At 41.6% G+C, this 16,259-nt stretch overlaps 1 protein-coding gene across 16 annotated transcripts in view; it reads left to right on the forward strand.

The window, feature by feature from the left end:
• The window catches only part of C9H11orf87 (chromosome 9 C11orf87 homolog), a 642,485-nt gene that overhangs the window by 20,548 nt on the left and 605,678 nt on the right, over nucleotides 1-16,259 (forward strand). For 2 of the 16 annotated variants that reach the window (XR_002347000.1, XM_021102339.1), the window contains exon 2: nucleotides 1,259-1,377. The exons of the other annotated variants lie outside the window; for them this stretch is intronic. The gene's annotated coding sequence lies outside the window, so the exon portion shown is untranslated. The remainder of the gene's footprint in view (nucleotides 1-1,258; nucleotides 1,378-16,259) is intronic. 16 annotated transcript variants of the gene reach the window in all.

The following is a 16,259-nucleotide window of genomic DNA, read 5'->3' on the forward strand; positions in this document are numbered from 1 at the left end:
CGGTGTAGTGTCTTCTCTGTCTCTTGTAATGTCTTTATTTTAAAGTCTGTTTTGTATGAGGTAAGTATTACTGCTTTGGCTTTCTTTTGATTTCCATTTGCCCCCAAGGGCCAGGGACTAGCTAGTCTGAAGGGTAGGTTCTGACCTGTATTTGTGAGCTCGTTCTGCAAGCTGCATGATTATATTTTCTTGCTCTTGGTGTCTGCCCCCTGGTTAGGCTTGTTTAGGCTTCCTGATGGGAGGGGCAGGTACCTTCCCACTGGTGCATGCAGCTGGGTCCTGGCCCTCTGGTGTGCAGTGCCATGTCGAGAGGCATGTCTAGATGTGGATGTGAACTCAGAAAATCTTTAGGCAGACTGAGTTGGGTGAGACTGAGTTGTCCATCTCTCGTGCCAACAGGCCTTGGGTAGGGCCAACTCTTGACTCTAAAGAACTAGAGGGAGGATTTTCCAATGGTACCCTCTAGCATCAGTGTTCACACAGTAGAAGTAGCTCCCCAGATTGGCTACAACCAATGTCTATGTCCCCAGGGTGAGCTGTAGCTGCCCCCCATCTCTCTGGGAAAACTTCCCTAGACTGGCAGGTAGGTATGACCCAAGCTCTGATCAAATTATTGCTTGTGCCCTGGGTCCCCAAGCATGTGAGATTTTATGTGCACCCTTTAAGAGTAAAGTCTCTCTTTCTCTCAGTCCTTTGGGACTCTTAAAATTAAGCCTTATTGGCCTCTCAAGCCATGTACTCTGGGGATGCATCTTTCTGGTTTAGGATTCTGGGTGGTGGAGCACAACATAGGGCTCAGAACTCTCATGCCTGTGTGAGAACTTCTGCAATATAATTATTCTCCAATTTGAGATTTGCCAGCCTGGGAATATGGGCCCTGATTATGTCACAGGTCTGCCCCTCCTGTCCATCTCATTGTAGTCCCTTCTTTGTGTCTTTATTTGTAGAAGATCTTTTCCAGTAGGTTTCAGTCTTTTTCATTGATGCTTGCTCTGCAAATAGTTGTGATTTTGGTCTTTTCATGTGAAGAGGTGAGCTCAGGGTCTTTCTACTCCATCGTCTTGGCTGATCTCCTGGAAGAGGTTAAGATGTGAATTAGTAAGCTGAGTAAAGTATACTGCTCTCCCCAGTGTGGGTGGACTTGATCCAATCACTTGAATACAAATAGAAGAAAAAGGCTGACCGTCCTGAGAGTAAGAGCTAACTCTTCTTTACTGGACATCCTTAAGGAAAATTTGTTTTTTTTTTCTGCTTTCAGACTTGAAAACTCCTCTTGACTCTTGAGCTCACTGACTTTTGAGCTGGAATTTACACCACTGGCTTTTCTGGGTCTCTAGCTTCCACACTGCAGATCTCGGGACTTCTTAGCATCCCTAGGTACATAAACCAATTCCTTATAATAAATCTCTCTCTGTCTCTCTGTCTCTGTCTCTCTCTCTATATGCTATATATATGTATATATCCTTTTTTTTTTTTTTTTTTTTGGCTTCACCCATGGCATGTGGAAGTTCCCAGGCCAGGGATTGAATCTGAGCCACAGCTGCAAGTGCATCTGCAACCTGCAGCATGGGTCACAGCTGCAGCAATGCCAGATCCTTTAACCCTATGTACTGGGCCATGGACTGAACTCGTGCCTCAGCAGCGACCTGAGCCATCACTGGATCCTTAACCCACTGCACCACTGTGGGAATGCCTATATATTTTCTATTGGTCTTAGGTCTTTGGATAACCCCAAGTAATACAGATTTACACATGGAAAAAAACCTAAATTTTGTTGGGAGGGGAGTGGTTTTATCAATGTTGTATTTTCATCCATACACGATATCTTATATAGGTATTTAAAAACCAAAACCAAAAAATAAAACTGTAACTCCACTGCCTGGGAGTTCCCTAGTGGCTCAGCAGGTTAAAGATCTAGAGTTGTCACTACAGTGGCTTGGATTGTTGCTGTGGATTGGGTTTGATACCTGGCCCTAGCACATCTGCATGCTGCAGGTGTAGCCAAAAAAAAACTCCATTGCCTAACTGGAGGGATATCCATGACTTGGTTTGTCCTGAGAAAAGCAAGGTGCGTAAAAGCATTTAAAATACAATTCCATTTTTGTAAAACAAACAATGCCATATCTCTTATATTTGAATGTGTTTATATAAGGATATGTGTGTGCATTTGTACAATGTTATACGTGCACAGGGAAAAATATGGAAGAACACATGTTTGGTTTTTAACCAGAAGACTTCTGTTTTGGGAAGGAGGTCATGATTTGGGTGGAGCCATAAGGGAAAAGGGGAGCAAGGTTGCAAAACAAAATAAAAAACCCAATATGTGTTGTATGATATGCTTGTGCTTTTAATTTAAAATGTGTATTTATGAATAAGGAACTTTAAAAATAAAATATATAAAAAGAAGAGAAAAAGAGAAGAAAAACCTGGTGGATGGGGCTGCCAGAGTCTGCAGATCTAGCATAACTGGCAAGACCAAGTTGAGTTATTGGTCAGGGTTGCAACTGACCCATTTTATCATTGGGTAGTTTTGTCTGTCATACAAGACAAGCCACCTGACAATTTTGGCTTCACCAAAATCATAAGGTGTTTGGGGGCCAGATTTAAAGCTAAAGGCAGAGTTCGGTATATCAGATATGAGTAGGTTGGACTACCACACTCAAGGACTCTGTTAAATTTTAAAATAAAGTACTCATAGAGTGGGTCTAAAAAAGTTGTTTATGAAAATTAAAAAGGCTTAGTAAGCTCTTCTTCCATGCCCTGGACTAGAGTGTACTTCCCTGAATTGTTCCAGGGTTAATATTAACTCACATTTAAGAGAGACTTGAAATTGAAAAATCTTCTGTTCCAGTACCAAACAGTCCTATGTAATGCCAAGGCTTTCCCGATGAATAAAGGGGAACCTGGTGTGTCTATTGCACCTTTACGACTTTGTGGTCCCAGAACAGATTTCCGTGTTTATTTATAGAAAGAGAATCCATTTCATTGTCTCGTTATTCCTGCTGCTTTTTGCTACTCACCAGTGTGAAAATGTTGCCTCGGTTTGTCAGGAGGGGAGGCACATCTACCCTTCTAATAATTATCTCCCGCCTGCCCTGAGCCTGGGCAGGATGGGCTGGTGTGGTGGGGGTGTGGGAAGGGGGGACATCCTGAAGCAGAGGTCACGTGCCTTCTGCTTTCTATAGGGCAAAGGACCGTTTGTATGGGGTTTGGGATGGGAATGTTGCCGTTGCAGAACTTTTGCTTTGGCCTCTGAAGAGGAGGTAGTGGCAGAGGATGGGTGAATGGGCATCACTGAGACATCTTCCTGCAGATGTCCAGCCATGCCCCATCTCCCTGAGCGGAGAACTGGGTTCCCTCAAGGTGAGTTTCTTGCTCGGCTTCTGCCAAGATCCACATCAGCAGAGACTGCAGCTGCATTTTCTACCCCATTGCTGGCCTTCTTCCTCAGATGATATTTTGTGAAATTGTGAAAGGGTAAATTGCGTAACTCTGTCCTGCTTTCTCCTTGTTCATCTTGCATCCCTTTGTCCCTTCCCCCTTTCCCCAGATGGCAATGTTTGACATTGTTAGGGCATTTCTAAACTCTCCACGATATGTTTGCTTTCATACCAATAATAGACATCTCAGACTTACTCCTGGAGACAAAATAAATTCTTATATTTTCTGAGTGTTATTGATTAGTATTTCATGGACTCTGTTGACCAAAATAAAATTGGTGTATTGGACATAGTATGTTTCATTTCAAGAAATAGGCTGTTTGATTGGTACGAGCCTGGATAAAAGGATTTAGGCAAGAAAGAGTACATGAATGCATAGAGGACAAATTGTGGTAGGTCCAGGCCTCAGGATATCTAATTTTTCAGGCTAAAATCTGGGACATGTAGTCTGACCAATATGTTTGTAACGGTGGAGGCAATAAGGCAGACTGTTTTATGTTTGGACTGTCCCAAAGCATAGAAGGCAGTAAGTGCTCCATCTCGGTGTATAAAACAAGGGAAGCAGCGAGAACTGTGCCGTTTAGATGTCAAGGGAAGCAAACTTTTAGTTTCATTGCTGCCTCTGAAATCCCATTGGTTCTAGGATTTCAGAGGTCAGAGCCTCACTCTGTTGAATAATTATTTAGGGGAGGCACAACATAGTCTCACTTCTGCCTGTTTTCAAGTAAATTATTAAAAAATGACTTGAATGATTTCTAGGCAGTTTTATGGACCAAACCTCTAGATTGTTAACGTTTGACGGCGTCTAGGAAAGAAGTAATTAAGGACATTTACTGTAAGTTGCTGTACTGAGTCTTGCTTCTGGGCACATTCAGCACTTGAAAATGAAATGGGAAGTTTAAAAACACAATCAACATCTCTGCAGTTTTCTAGCTTCTGCCCAAACCCCCTGGTTTCTGTCTTTCATAGTCTTTGAAATGAAAATGGACTCCTTGGTTACTTGTTTGTTCCTGTTTCCACTGAGAGGAATGTTAATTGCTCTCACAGAACAGAAATATGAGCCACCAGGATTTTTCAGGAAAAGGGCCAAATTGTTGTTAATGTAAGATTTCTCAAAATCACTCGTAATGGACTAAAAAATCTATTTTGAATTTGGAATATGGGCAACAATTATTTTAATGGATTGAATTTCAGTCTTTTCTGACAAACTGTTTTTATTGAGTTTGGTTTTTTTAAAAATTGGTGGTAAATCATGCTACTTTTAGGTGTATAGTTCATGTTTAAGAAAACAGGCATTATCCACTCATTATCTTTAATCGGAGGCATTTCGTTGACAACATGGAGTCCTAGAGCTGGAAGGGACCTGGCGGTCATGTTATTCTATTCACCTATTTCATTTTATAGTTGAGGCACATGGAACAGGTACAGAGAGGTTGTGTTGGCCTCAGCTCTCAGAGCTGGTTAAGGTCAGTAAGACTAGCACATGGATTTCCTGACTAGTGATCTTTTCATGTTACTGTTCTGCACTTAAGACCTTAACCAACTCGATTTTTTACCTTGAAGACTGTGGTTTTCAGTACGGTCAAGAGGTACCGTGCCCTGCATTATTGGTGCAGTCTTCCAAGGACTCCGTATTTTTACCTTTACAAGCATCACTTCTGCTTATGTTCCTCTGTCTAGAAAAATACCATTATTTACATGTGTACGTTTTAATTAGATTAGGCACATTTGAACTAGAACTAGAAGATTGATGGTTGTTGAAAGGACCTTAGGGATCATCTAGGCCAACGTCTCAATCACAGGTAGAGTGATTATTATTTTTTAATTTTAAGAGTTTGAGCAAAAATGGAATGGAATTGGGCAGCACAAAACCAGAAATGGTTAGGACGAGAGTGATTCTATCTTTCCCTCTGGAGGCAGTCTTTGTTGAGACAGTCATGATCAGGTATTTTTTCCTTCTGGTTAACTAAGCAAGGAGCCCAAGCCAGTAGAATATTTCTCTTGGAGGAAAGGACTAGAAACAAACCAAATGGGAATACAGGCATTTCTTTCCACACTTTCTTTTCTTTATTTCCCCCCCCTTTTTTCTTTTTAGGGCTGTACCTGCAGCATATGGAAGTTCCCAGGCTAGGGGTCAAAATACATCACCAGCATTGATAGTTGTTATATGGTTGAGCAAAGACCCGATAGCCATTTGCCCCTCCTGTCCTCCCACTGTGCAGGGCTTCTGTTCAAGAACCGAACTGAGCAGGCTACATGCTTTAAACTTGAGCTGAAGAGCCATCTTCTGCTTCCTTCTTTATGAATCTCATATTAGTCTCATCTTCATCCCCAGCCTAAAGAGGGATTCTTTGAATTTTGAATCAAGGTCAGACTCATCCAAAGCACACCTGTTAACTCCAGGAGAAAAGGAGATGTAAGTGTGCCTGTTGTGGCTCAGCAGTAATCAACCCAGCTAGTATCCATGAGGACACGGGTTTGATCCCTGGCCTCGCTCACTGGGTTGGTGATCTGGCATTGCTGTGAGCTGCAGTATAGCCTGCAGATGTGACTGGAATACTGCATTGGTGTAGCTGTGGTGTAGTCTAGCAGCTGTAGCTCCCATTTGACCCCTAGCCTGGGAATTTCTATAAGCTACAGGTACAGCCCTAAAAAGACAAAAATAGGAAAAAAAAAAAAAAAAAAAGGAGATGTGCATTAACATGGGGCATATTTGTGACCAAGGTGTCACCCAAAGTGGGTTTATATTGTTTGGCTCCAGGCCAGTTCAGCAGCCCAGGTTGGGCTGCCTGATGGGAGAGGAGAGGAGGCATTTTCCCATTGCTTGCTTGCTTGCTTGCTTTCTTCCTTCCTTCCTTTGAAATTTAAGTATAGTTGATTTACAGTGCTGTGCCAATGTCTGCTGTACAGCATAGTGACCCAGTTATACATATATACATTATTTTGCTCATACTATCTCCCATCATGTTCTATCCCAAGAGTTTGGATATAGTTTCCTGTGCTGTACAGTAGGACCTCATTTCCCATCCATTCTAAATGTAATAGTTGCATCTGTTAATCCCAAACTCCCTGGCTATCCCACTCCTTCCCTTTCCCCTAGGCCACCACAAGTCTGTTCTCTATCTCTGTGAGTCTGTTTCTATTTTGTAGATAGGTTTGTTTGTGCCATATTTTAGATTCCACATATAAGTGTTATCACATAGTATTTGTCCTTATCTTTCTGATATGAAAATCTCTGGCTGCATCCATGTTGCCGCAAATGGCATTATTTTGTCCTTTTTATGGCTGAGTAGTATTCCATTGTGTAAATGTACCATGTCTTCTTAATCTATTCATCTGCTGATAGACATTTAGGCTGTTTCTATGTCTTGGCTATTGTGAATAGTGCTGCAGTGAACATAAGGGTGCATGTATCTTTTTGAATTATAGTTTTTTCTAGATATATGCCCAGGAGTGGAATTGCTAGATCATAAGGTAGTTCAATATTTAGAATTCTGAGGAACCTCCATGCTGTTTTCCATAGTGGTTGTACCAATTTACATTCCAACCAACAATGAAGGAGAGTTCCCTCTTCTCCACTCCCATTGCTTTCTGTCTGCTGAGTGGTAGGGAGTGCAGAAGGCAGTCGGAAGAGCCTGCTGCTCATGGTGCAGGAAGTGACAAAGAAAGAGTGATGTCATTCTTGTTTAAGGTACTGGAACTCTGTTATCTGGCAAAATGTGGTCTAATGACATCAGGCTCTGACCAATCAGAGAGACAACACTTTCTCTTGTGGGGAGGGCTAGGAAGCAAGGGAAGAGAGTAGGAGTACAGAACCCTTTTTGGCCAAGGCCAAAATGTAGGAAAATAAATTGAGACTTTCCCTTATTAACAAAACTTTATTATTCATAGAATAAAGGATTATGAGTTTACAGATTAATTAAGGAGAAAGCTCATCTTTGTTAATGTGAAGCCTAAACTAGAAAAAATTAATGCCATTTTATTATTTTCTCGTACAGCAAAAACTAGTGGGCTCAGTTGTAATTTTGCCTAGTACATTTCCACATTTCTCCACAATACTGTCAAGAAGAGATATGTGACCTTGGGCAAGTCATATCACCTCCCCAGAACTCATTTTCCTCAGCTGTGTAATTTGATTTGGATGCTGTCCTTATGGATGCTAAGATTTTTATGACCCTATGACTTGGAATTATTTACACAGTTGTATAAGGCAGGGTGATTTAAGGAGGATTCACTATGTTTTGTGCTGTTGTGCTCTTTAGATGTGCATACACTGACTGCTGTTGTGTATAAAGGGTCAAAGGAGTGGGATAGAGGAGCATTGGGAAGAGATGAGAGGCATTTCTGCCTAAAGTTCAAGGGGATTTAGAACATTTCAGTAATTATCCAGGGATCAACGGATCAGTCACTTGATAGAAGTAGATTTCAAACCAACCAGTGACACTGTGGAAGTATTAGGATTTGTCAAGGCTCTGTCTCAATATGTAAGAAGCAAACAATGCATTTATTATGGACATGAAGATAGTACTGTATTTTTTTAAATTAACTATTTTCTCTGTAACCTTTTTAATAAGAGTATTTTCAAGTAAGGAAAAGATGATATTTTAGTATGGTATATTTTTCTAGATGTATTAGATGGATGTAGATCTAATATTTAATTCCAGAAAAGGGTAATCAGAACTCTTGTGACAGAATGTAATCTGCAGTAGCATATAAAACATTTTTAAGTTCTTGTTCCTAAAACCCTCAAAATTCTTTTTTTTTTTTGGCTGCGCCTGTGGCATGCAGAATTTCCTGGGCCAGGGTTCAAACGTAAACCATAGCAGAAGCCTGAGCCACAGCAGTGACAATGCCAAATCCCTAACTGTCAAGACTCTTAAAGATAACATTAAGATGCTTCTTCATGGAGTTCCCATTGTGGCATGGCAGAAATGAATCCGACTAGGAACAACGAGGTTGCAGTTTCGATCCCTGGCCTCACTTAATGGGTTAAGGATCCAGTGTTGGCGTGAGCTGTGGTGTAGGTCACAGACACGGCTCGGATCCTGCGTTGTTGAGGCTGTGGTGTAGGCCGGCGGTTACAGCTCTGACTCAACCCCTAGCCTGGGAACTTCCATATGCCACAGGTGCAGCCCTAAAGAGACAAACAAAAAAAGACACTTCTTCTTGGTATAAGTGAGTTTATAATGACAATTTTTTAGGAAACTATGTTTTTATGGATATAGCAAAGATAGGCATAGCAAAGTTCCCATTGATGAAGTCTGAATTCATGAGGTTTCTCTTTACTCAATATTATTCATTAAACTTAATTTCATTGCCAGACTGTTAGTTATGTGTATACTCTTCTAACCAAACTTGGACTCTGTCACTGAAGTTTTCTCTCAAGACACCCAAATTGTGGTAGGAAATTCTAGTTTATGTATAATTTCTAACTTGTGCAATTTCAGTGTAAGGATAATATGAAGTAGAAATTGTCCTTTAATAGACAGTTGAAGGTAATTACAGTGATTATAATAGATGCTGGCAAATATTGCAATAAATTGACTAATTTAGTTCACATTACAGAAACCATTAAAACTGAAGCATTAAATGCTGTGTGCAATATTTATTAAGAATCACACAAAATACCTTTGAAATTGTAGTTGTGTAGAAAACATTTCCCATTTTTATTAATCTAAATTCACAATGCTTGTTCCCAAATCAATACCTTCTAAAAGTTAGCGCCCAACAACATATTCTTCTGTCATTTTTTTCTGTTCTCTCTCTCCCTATCCTCCCTCCCTCCCTTCCTTCTTCCTTCCTCCCTCCCTCTCTCTCTCCCCCTCCTTCCCTCCTTCTTTCCTTGAGACCTTTAAGAGTTTATCTTTTTCTCCCTGAGTATTGGCAGTTGAGGATTTATATGATCAATTCCTTTGTCTTGATAAAGCTGGAAGCACTAAGAACGGCCACATAGTTAGAGGCCAGAGATAGAGAAGGAAATCTTCACATTTTCGGAATATCTTGGTCCATAACTCTTCTAATGCTGCTCCACTTCCTGTAGATGAAAAGTGCTGGATAATATCAATGGATAAAAGAGACTGTATCAGAGCTGGGGTCGTGCTTTCCACTTTGATGGCTACTTTTTTCTTGTAAGATTTCCTTCCTGCTGGATCTCTTTGGAAATTTTTTATTTTCAAGGTTGACTTGGCACTAGTTTCATCTGGAGAGCTTGGCCTGCTCAGCCATTGCTCTCTCTTCCTGCTTCCTTCTCAGAATTGATGCTACTTTTCAGCAAGCCTTGCAAGTGCTTTTTCTAAAAATGTTCTCAGCAAAACCAGAATCCTAATTATCCCTTCTGAAGCAGATGGCCTCATGCCACCTGCTTCCCCTCTCCTCTTCTCTCCAAAATAAATTCTCCTCTTGACCAAACTCCCTTGGTTTTGCATTGGCATTTTATAGCATTGTTCAAATTATGTAGTACTTAAATCACACCTAATTATGATCCCTGCCAGCAGGGCTTGCTATCCGGAATGAAAATGGGAGTGACCCAAAAGAAACTAAAGAATCAGTCTTTTGAAAGGGGAATCAAATACTTGCAGTTGGTTGTTTTCTTTTAGAAAGATTGGAAACTCAGATGATCAGTTCTTAACCCACCCACAGCCTAGTGAGTAATTCCAAAAGCCTTGTTCTGACCAGGTTGTTGAAGTAATACCATGTGCCTCTCTCTGTCGGTACCAGCTCTCTAGTTCCTTGAAAAGATTCATGGAAATGAGAATGATTACATCTGTGGAAGAGGCTTGGAGCAATGAGGGCCACAGGGAAGGTCTTGTGGGGCCACGTCTTTCCCCAGAGGAAGCTATGCTATATTTCTAGAGAATGTCTGTAATACCTGGGTTTTTGTTATCCCTTTATTTTAAAAATGTCCAACTACTGTGTTAATTTTCTTTTCTTCTCCAGTGATTCTGAGCCAGTTTTTCCCCTTTAGTTTGCAGAATTTTCAGTAGATATGAAATAATTTTTAATATTGATCAGAGTCAAATACAGTTAGGTATTAAATTTTGCAGCGCATCCCTGGTTTTCATAGCTGAAGGCCCACAATTAAAGGTGGGTGGATTCGTGAAATTCTCAAAATTGCTGATGTGCTGATGGCACCTGTCTTGCTGCCGTGCTATGTAATTTTCTTATTTAATGAAACTTGGGGGGCAGCTTAATGTGTCTACTTAGTAGATGTGGCACTGCCACCTCCATATCCGGTCTTTGCACATGCTGCCTCCTTTCCCGAAAATGTCTTTTTCCTCATTTTTCAAAGCTTTCTAACTCACCATCTACCTTGCTCCCTACAACTTAAAGCTTTTCCCACACCTGAATTATGTGTGCTTCTTTGACATTTTTTGCAGTGGTGTTTACTTGTCAGCTTCTCAGCTGAGAAGGTGATTCCTGGAGACCAGTAGCTATGTCTTTTTGTCTTAGTTTTGACTGCATCCTTCGTGCCCATCACAAGGCTGGATGCACAGTAGGTACCACATAGATGTCACCAAATCAAGAATAGCAAGCCTGCTCCACAGCTCGTTCACGCCATCTTTCATTGATTCCTTGGAAGAAAGTGTCACTTGCAGCAATGCTGAGCTGTTAGGTTGTCTTTAGGGTCACCATGGCCCTCTGGGCTGGAGCAGAAAAATAATCTTTTAAAGATTCTCAAAGGTCTGACATAGAGACTGACATCCATTTTCTCATATGTAGGAAAAAGATCGAGCACATTACTGTTACACTTCAAGGTAGCATCTTCTGTTCCCTGTTTGAAAGAATAAAAATGGTTGTTGAAATATTTATGAAATGCAGCAAAAGAAGTTAAATTCTTTTACTTCTTTTATTTGTAAAAAGTAAAAGCTAAAACAGGTAAAATTAACTTGTCACTAAAGAGCAATAAACTTCTGAAAAAATTTTAATTATTTTTATATCCTGCAATATATGATATGTAAAATACATAAACCATATATTATAAAACAAATGAATTGTTAAAAATATGTTTTCTAACATATATGTCATTTATGTGTAATGAATGAAACACCAGGAACTCACCACCCAGCTTAAAAACTAGTACATTAAAAATATATTTTTGGGAGTTCCCGTCGTGGCGCAGTGGTTAACAAATGTGACTAGGAATCATGAGGTTGCGGGTTCCATCCCTGACCTCGCTCAGTGGGTTAAGGATCTGGCATTGCTGTGAGCTGTGGTGTAGGTCGCAGACGCGGCTCAGATCTGGTGTTGCTATGGCTATGGTGTAGGCCGGCGGCTACAGCTCCGATTCGACCCCTAGCCTGGGAACCTCCATATGCCCTAGAAAAGAAAAAGATGTATGTATATATTTTCATCTATCTATGGGCTCTTTCTCCTTCCCAAGCCCCTGTCTCCACCTCTGAGGCGTTTCTCCTTTGAGTTTTGGGTTTATCATTTCTATTTCTCTGAATTTTAAATAATAGAAATGTCAGAAGATGAATGTATGGGTTCACACCATTTCTATAAATCTTCAGTTGAATTTACTGGATAAGCAGTTATATCTGTGGCTCATTAATTATTCATCTCATAAACATTTGTGCAAGGGTATGTGCCAGACACTGTCCTCAGTTTTGGGGATACAACCACAGATAAGCTATAGTTCAAGCCTTACAGAGCTCATGACCTTGTAGAAGACACAGATGCTGGACAGGCCATTGCACTGCAAAGGGGCAGGCAGAGGGGGCTTCTAGGATGGGCAGCTAACCAGGCCTGGAGGTCATATGAGATGAGGAACAAGGAGTTTATGTTGGTTCCCAAAGGCTGAGCAAGAGCTAGGCAGGCATCGTGGAAACTGGTGGGAAGCAGTGGGTGCAAGGCCTTGGGAGCCTATTAAGTCTGGAGCATTTGGGGAGCTGCATGGAACTCAAAGGAATGAACTGTAAAGGGCAGTTCTGGGAGTGGGAGTCATGAGGCTCTGAAGGAAGGCAGGACCGAGACCAAAAGCCTTGCATGCTGTTATTAACCAGTGTTATTTTTTGAACATTGTCTATGTGTATGGAACACAGAGCTTGGCTCTAGGAATGATACAAAGAGTTAAAAGGACAAATCCTTGTATTTAAGGAACTAAAAATGTTCTTGAGAGATACGACATGTATATGGGTTTGTGCGCAAGTAGCACAAAAATGACATCAGCAGCGGGCTGGCTAGGTTCTAAGTAATAGTTCTTACCAAGAGCTACATGAAACTCTGAAGAAGCATCTGAAGATAGTAACAACACCATGGTCTAAATTAGATCTTCTCTCAGAATATGGAATATTTGCATGCTTTGCTGGCAAAGGTGAAAGTAACTGTACATTAAATAACCATCACGCTCTAATGTCTAACTTCCCTAAGCAATGTTTATGGAATTGCTTTGTCCAAACCTGTCCAAACCCTGCCAGCTGTCTTGAATAATATCCTCTAAGACAGTGCTGTCTAATAGAACTTTCTGCAGTAATGAAAATGTCCTAGGAGGCTTTTCAGCAGTCCGTCTACAGCCAAAGACTAGGAAAAAGGTAATATATAGAGTGAAGATGGGGAATGGTATTAAATGAGGATGGCAGGTGAGCTTGGTCTCAGTGTACCTGTGCAAGGAGGCCTGTCCTCGTAAGTGAAGGAATTCCCGATTGGTGGTGTTTGGGAATTTCAGTCCCTTCTCTCACCACTCCCTCTGTAGCCTCCAGTGATATTACTTCATCACTTTTAAGCCCCTGTCCTTTTACTTATCCTGTTTACTCTCTTATGGAGGTCTTATCCCCACTGTGCTGTCTACTCATCAGATACAGCCTTCCCTCATCATGTCACAAGTATTGACGCCCCTGTGCTATAATTCTTCCAGCATTTTTCACATCTTATTATTGCCAATTGGGGTGGGGGGTCTGTCCCATTATACTCTCAAGGAACTTGCTTATTTATTGTTGGAACTTGTACTTCCTCCTTGAGGAACTTGCTTATTTATTGCTACATTTTCTTGGTTTCCTACCTCTGGGCAGTGATATGCACATAGTAGGCTCTTTAAAAAAATGTCTACTGACGTCAGTGAGGCATTCCAGTTTAGCAGTGGAAGTGAAGGATTCTACTGACTCTGGTGCAGTTGTTAAGCTGGAGACCTAGCACTGTCAAATGACAAATACCCAGCATATCAGAGCAAAATGTCTGTCTTTATATATTCTTCCTTGTCATGTCTTTCCAGCAGATCTAAGGTCTACTTTGACAAGCAAGCTGATTAGCTATAGGCAGGACTAAATAGGCTTGGAAAAGACAAGTCATTTGAAGACTTATCTTCTAAGGAGTACTTTAAGACTTTCTTTGTAGTCTTCAGTAAGAACAAGAAAAACAAAGGGAAAAATTCATCGCCTGCCAAATCAACCTGTATACAGGGGCTTACAAGTGGATGCACTTCATTTAATATGAGCAGAAGCCCTAAGTATTCATAGGCAGAAGTTAAAAGAGTGAACTGTGGCTTCTGGAAAGTGGATTGTCCCCAAATTTGTGGCCAGCGGGTTGTGTCACACTCTCTGTCCTTGGTTCAAGACTACCCTTGGTTAGTGTTGCTTGGAGGCACCTTCAATGATGCTTTCAGTAGATCCAACAGAACCCCACCCAGGCTGGGCCAGTAATTAGCTGAGATGCTTAGGGCTCAATTAATAATAATAATCACTAATATTTACTAAACCTTTACTTAGTGTCAAGTGCTGTCTTAAGGCTTTTATGTGTGTGAACCCATTTGATTGTCATGACAATCCTGTGTCCTGGGACTTAGATATTATTATAATAGTCCTCATTTTTCATCTGAGAAGTGTGGTTCAGAGAAGGCAAGTAGCTTACCTAAGGTCTCACAGCTCGTATTGGGTGTGCAGCATTAAGATTTAGGACATTTGTCTAGAGTTTGTAGCTGTCAGAACAGTGCTGGTCTGACTCCCCAACAGGGTCAGAGAGGTTTGGAGGATGTGTGCCCACTCCCGGCTTGTTCTTTGGATGATGCTCTGAATTGTGTCTTCCCCCAAATTCATATGTTAAAGTCCTAACCCTAGAACCTCAGAATGTGACTGTGTTTGGCAGTGTGAACTGGAGGTGGGCACTTGCCATCTGCCTCTATAGGGACTGAATCAAGAGCCGCTGCAGCTGCAGCCCCTCAACACCCCCTGAAAGATCTCAGGCTAGAGATCAGGAGTGAGGTACTCTGTGCTCTGGGAAGACTGGCAGACAAGGTCTTCAGATAGCTATTTTCAGGAGAAGATTTTATGCGCTGAATTCTTGCATCTCCTCATAACTAGAAATGTACTAAAATCCTTTATGGTGATAATTGCTCCTCATGACTAGCAGCAACCTTCTGTAAAGAGGGTACATGTGTACCTTTCCCTTCACCAAAATCACATAGATACTGACCTCCCCATGCTGCCTCTTTGGAGCGGTATTTCAGATGCTCTCCTCCAGGCTATAGTCCTCATTTTGCCCCAAATAAAACTTAACTGTCAACTTTTAGGTGGTGTATATTTTTTTAAGTTGACAGTAGATAGGGTCTTTAAAGAGGTAATTAAGTTAAAATGAGGTCGTGGGGGGGGGTCATAATCCAGCATGACCAGTGTCCTTATAAGAAGAGGAAATTCGGACCCAGCCATATACAGAGGGAAGACAGCCAGATACAAAGCAATAAGGCTTCAGAAGAAACCAACCCTTCCAACATCTTGGTTTTGGACTTCGCATCTCCAGAACCACGAGAAGATAAATTTCTGTTTTTTAAGCCACCCAGTCTGTGGTGCTTGTTTTTCTGCACCCATGGCATATGGAAGTTTCCTGGCCAGGGGTCACATTGGAGCTGCTGCTGCTGGCCTATGCCACAGCCATGGCAAGTGGGATCCGATCCAACGCCAGATCCTTAAACCACTGAGCAAGGCCAGGGATCGAACCCTTCTCCTCATGATACTAGTTGGTTTCCTTACTGCTGAGCCACCATGGGAACGCCTCCATTGTGTTCTATCCCAGGAGACTGGGTATAGTTTCCTGTAGGACTCCATTGCTTATCCGTTCTGAATGTAAGAGTTTGCATCTACTAAACCCAAACTCCCCATCCATCTCACTCCCTTCCTCCTCCCACTTGGCAACCATAAATCTGCTTTTCATGTCCATGATCTGTTTCTGTTTTGTAGATAGGTTCATTTGTGCCATATTTTAGATTCCATATATAGGTGATATCATACAGTACGTATCTTTCTCTTTCTGACTTACCTCACTTAGTATGAGAGTCTCTAGTTCCATCTGTGTTGCTGCAGATGGCATTCTTTCATTCTTTTTTTATTGCGGAGTAGTATATTGCATTGTGTGTATGTACCACATCTTCTTAATCCATGTGGTGCTTTTGATGGTGGCTTGAGCAAAGAATACGGATAATCAGAGGTGGGCAGTGCTGTGTCCATCTTTGCTTTCAAAGATAGTATTTCTAAGGAGCATCTATGGACATCTCTGTCCATATGGTCTGGGCTGAGGGTCAGGGATTGCTGTGGCCGTATGCCCTTTGTTGGGTGGCTCTTGGTCAGCAGAGGCCCCTCCCCTTCCAGTCTGCCACCCACTGACGTCTGGCCCTTGTTAAATCACCACCAAGTGCAGCATGTTAAGCTGCAGTGCACTTGCTAAGAGAGACGTTTTGCTGAAGGCCTTTGGGCCCTTCTTTCATAATACAGGGCTCCACAGAGGCTGAAACAAAAGGCAGGTGATTGAAAATTATACCAAATCCCTCCTCCCTTACTCCCCAGCTCAGAGCAGCCCAAAGAGAAGAAGGCTCTTGGATCATTTTGATAGAGGCTG

Source organism: Sus scrofa, chromosome 9 (genome assembly GCF_000003025.6).
Source record: "Sus scrofa isolate TJ Tabasco breed Duroc chromosome 9, Sscrofa11.1, whole genome shotgun sequence".
NCBI lineage: Eukaryota > Metazoa > Chordata > Mammalia > Artiodactyla > Suidae > Sus > Sus scrofa.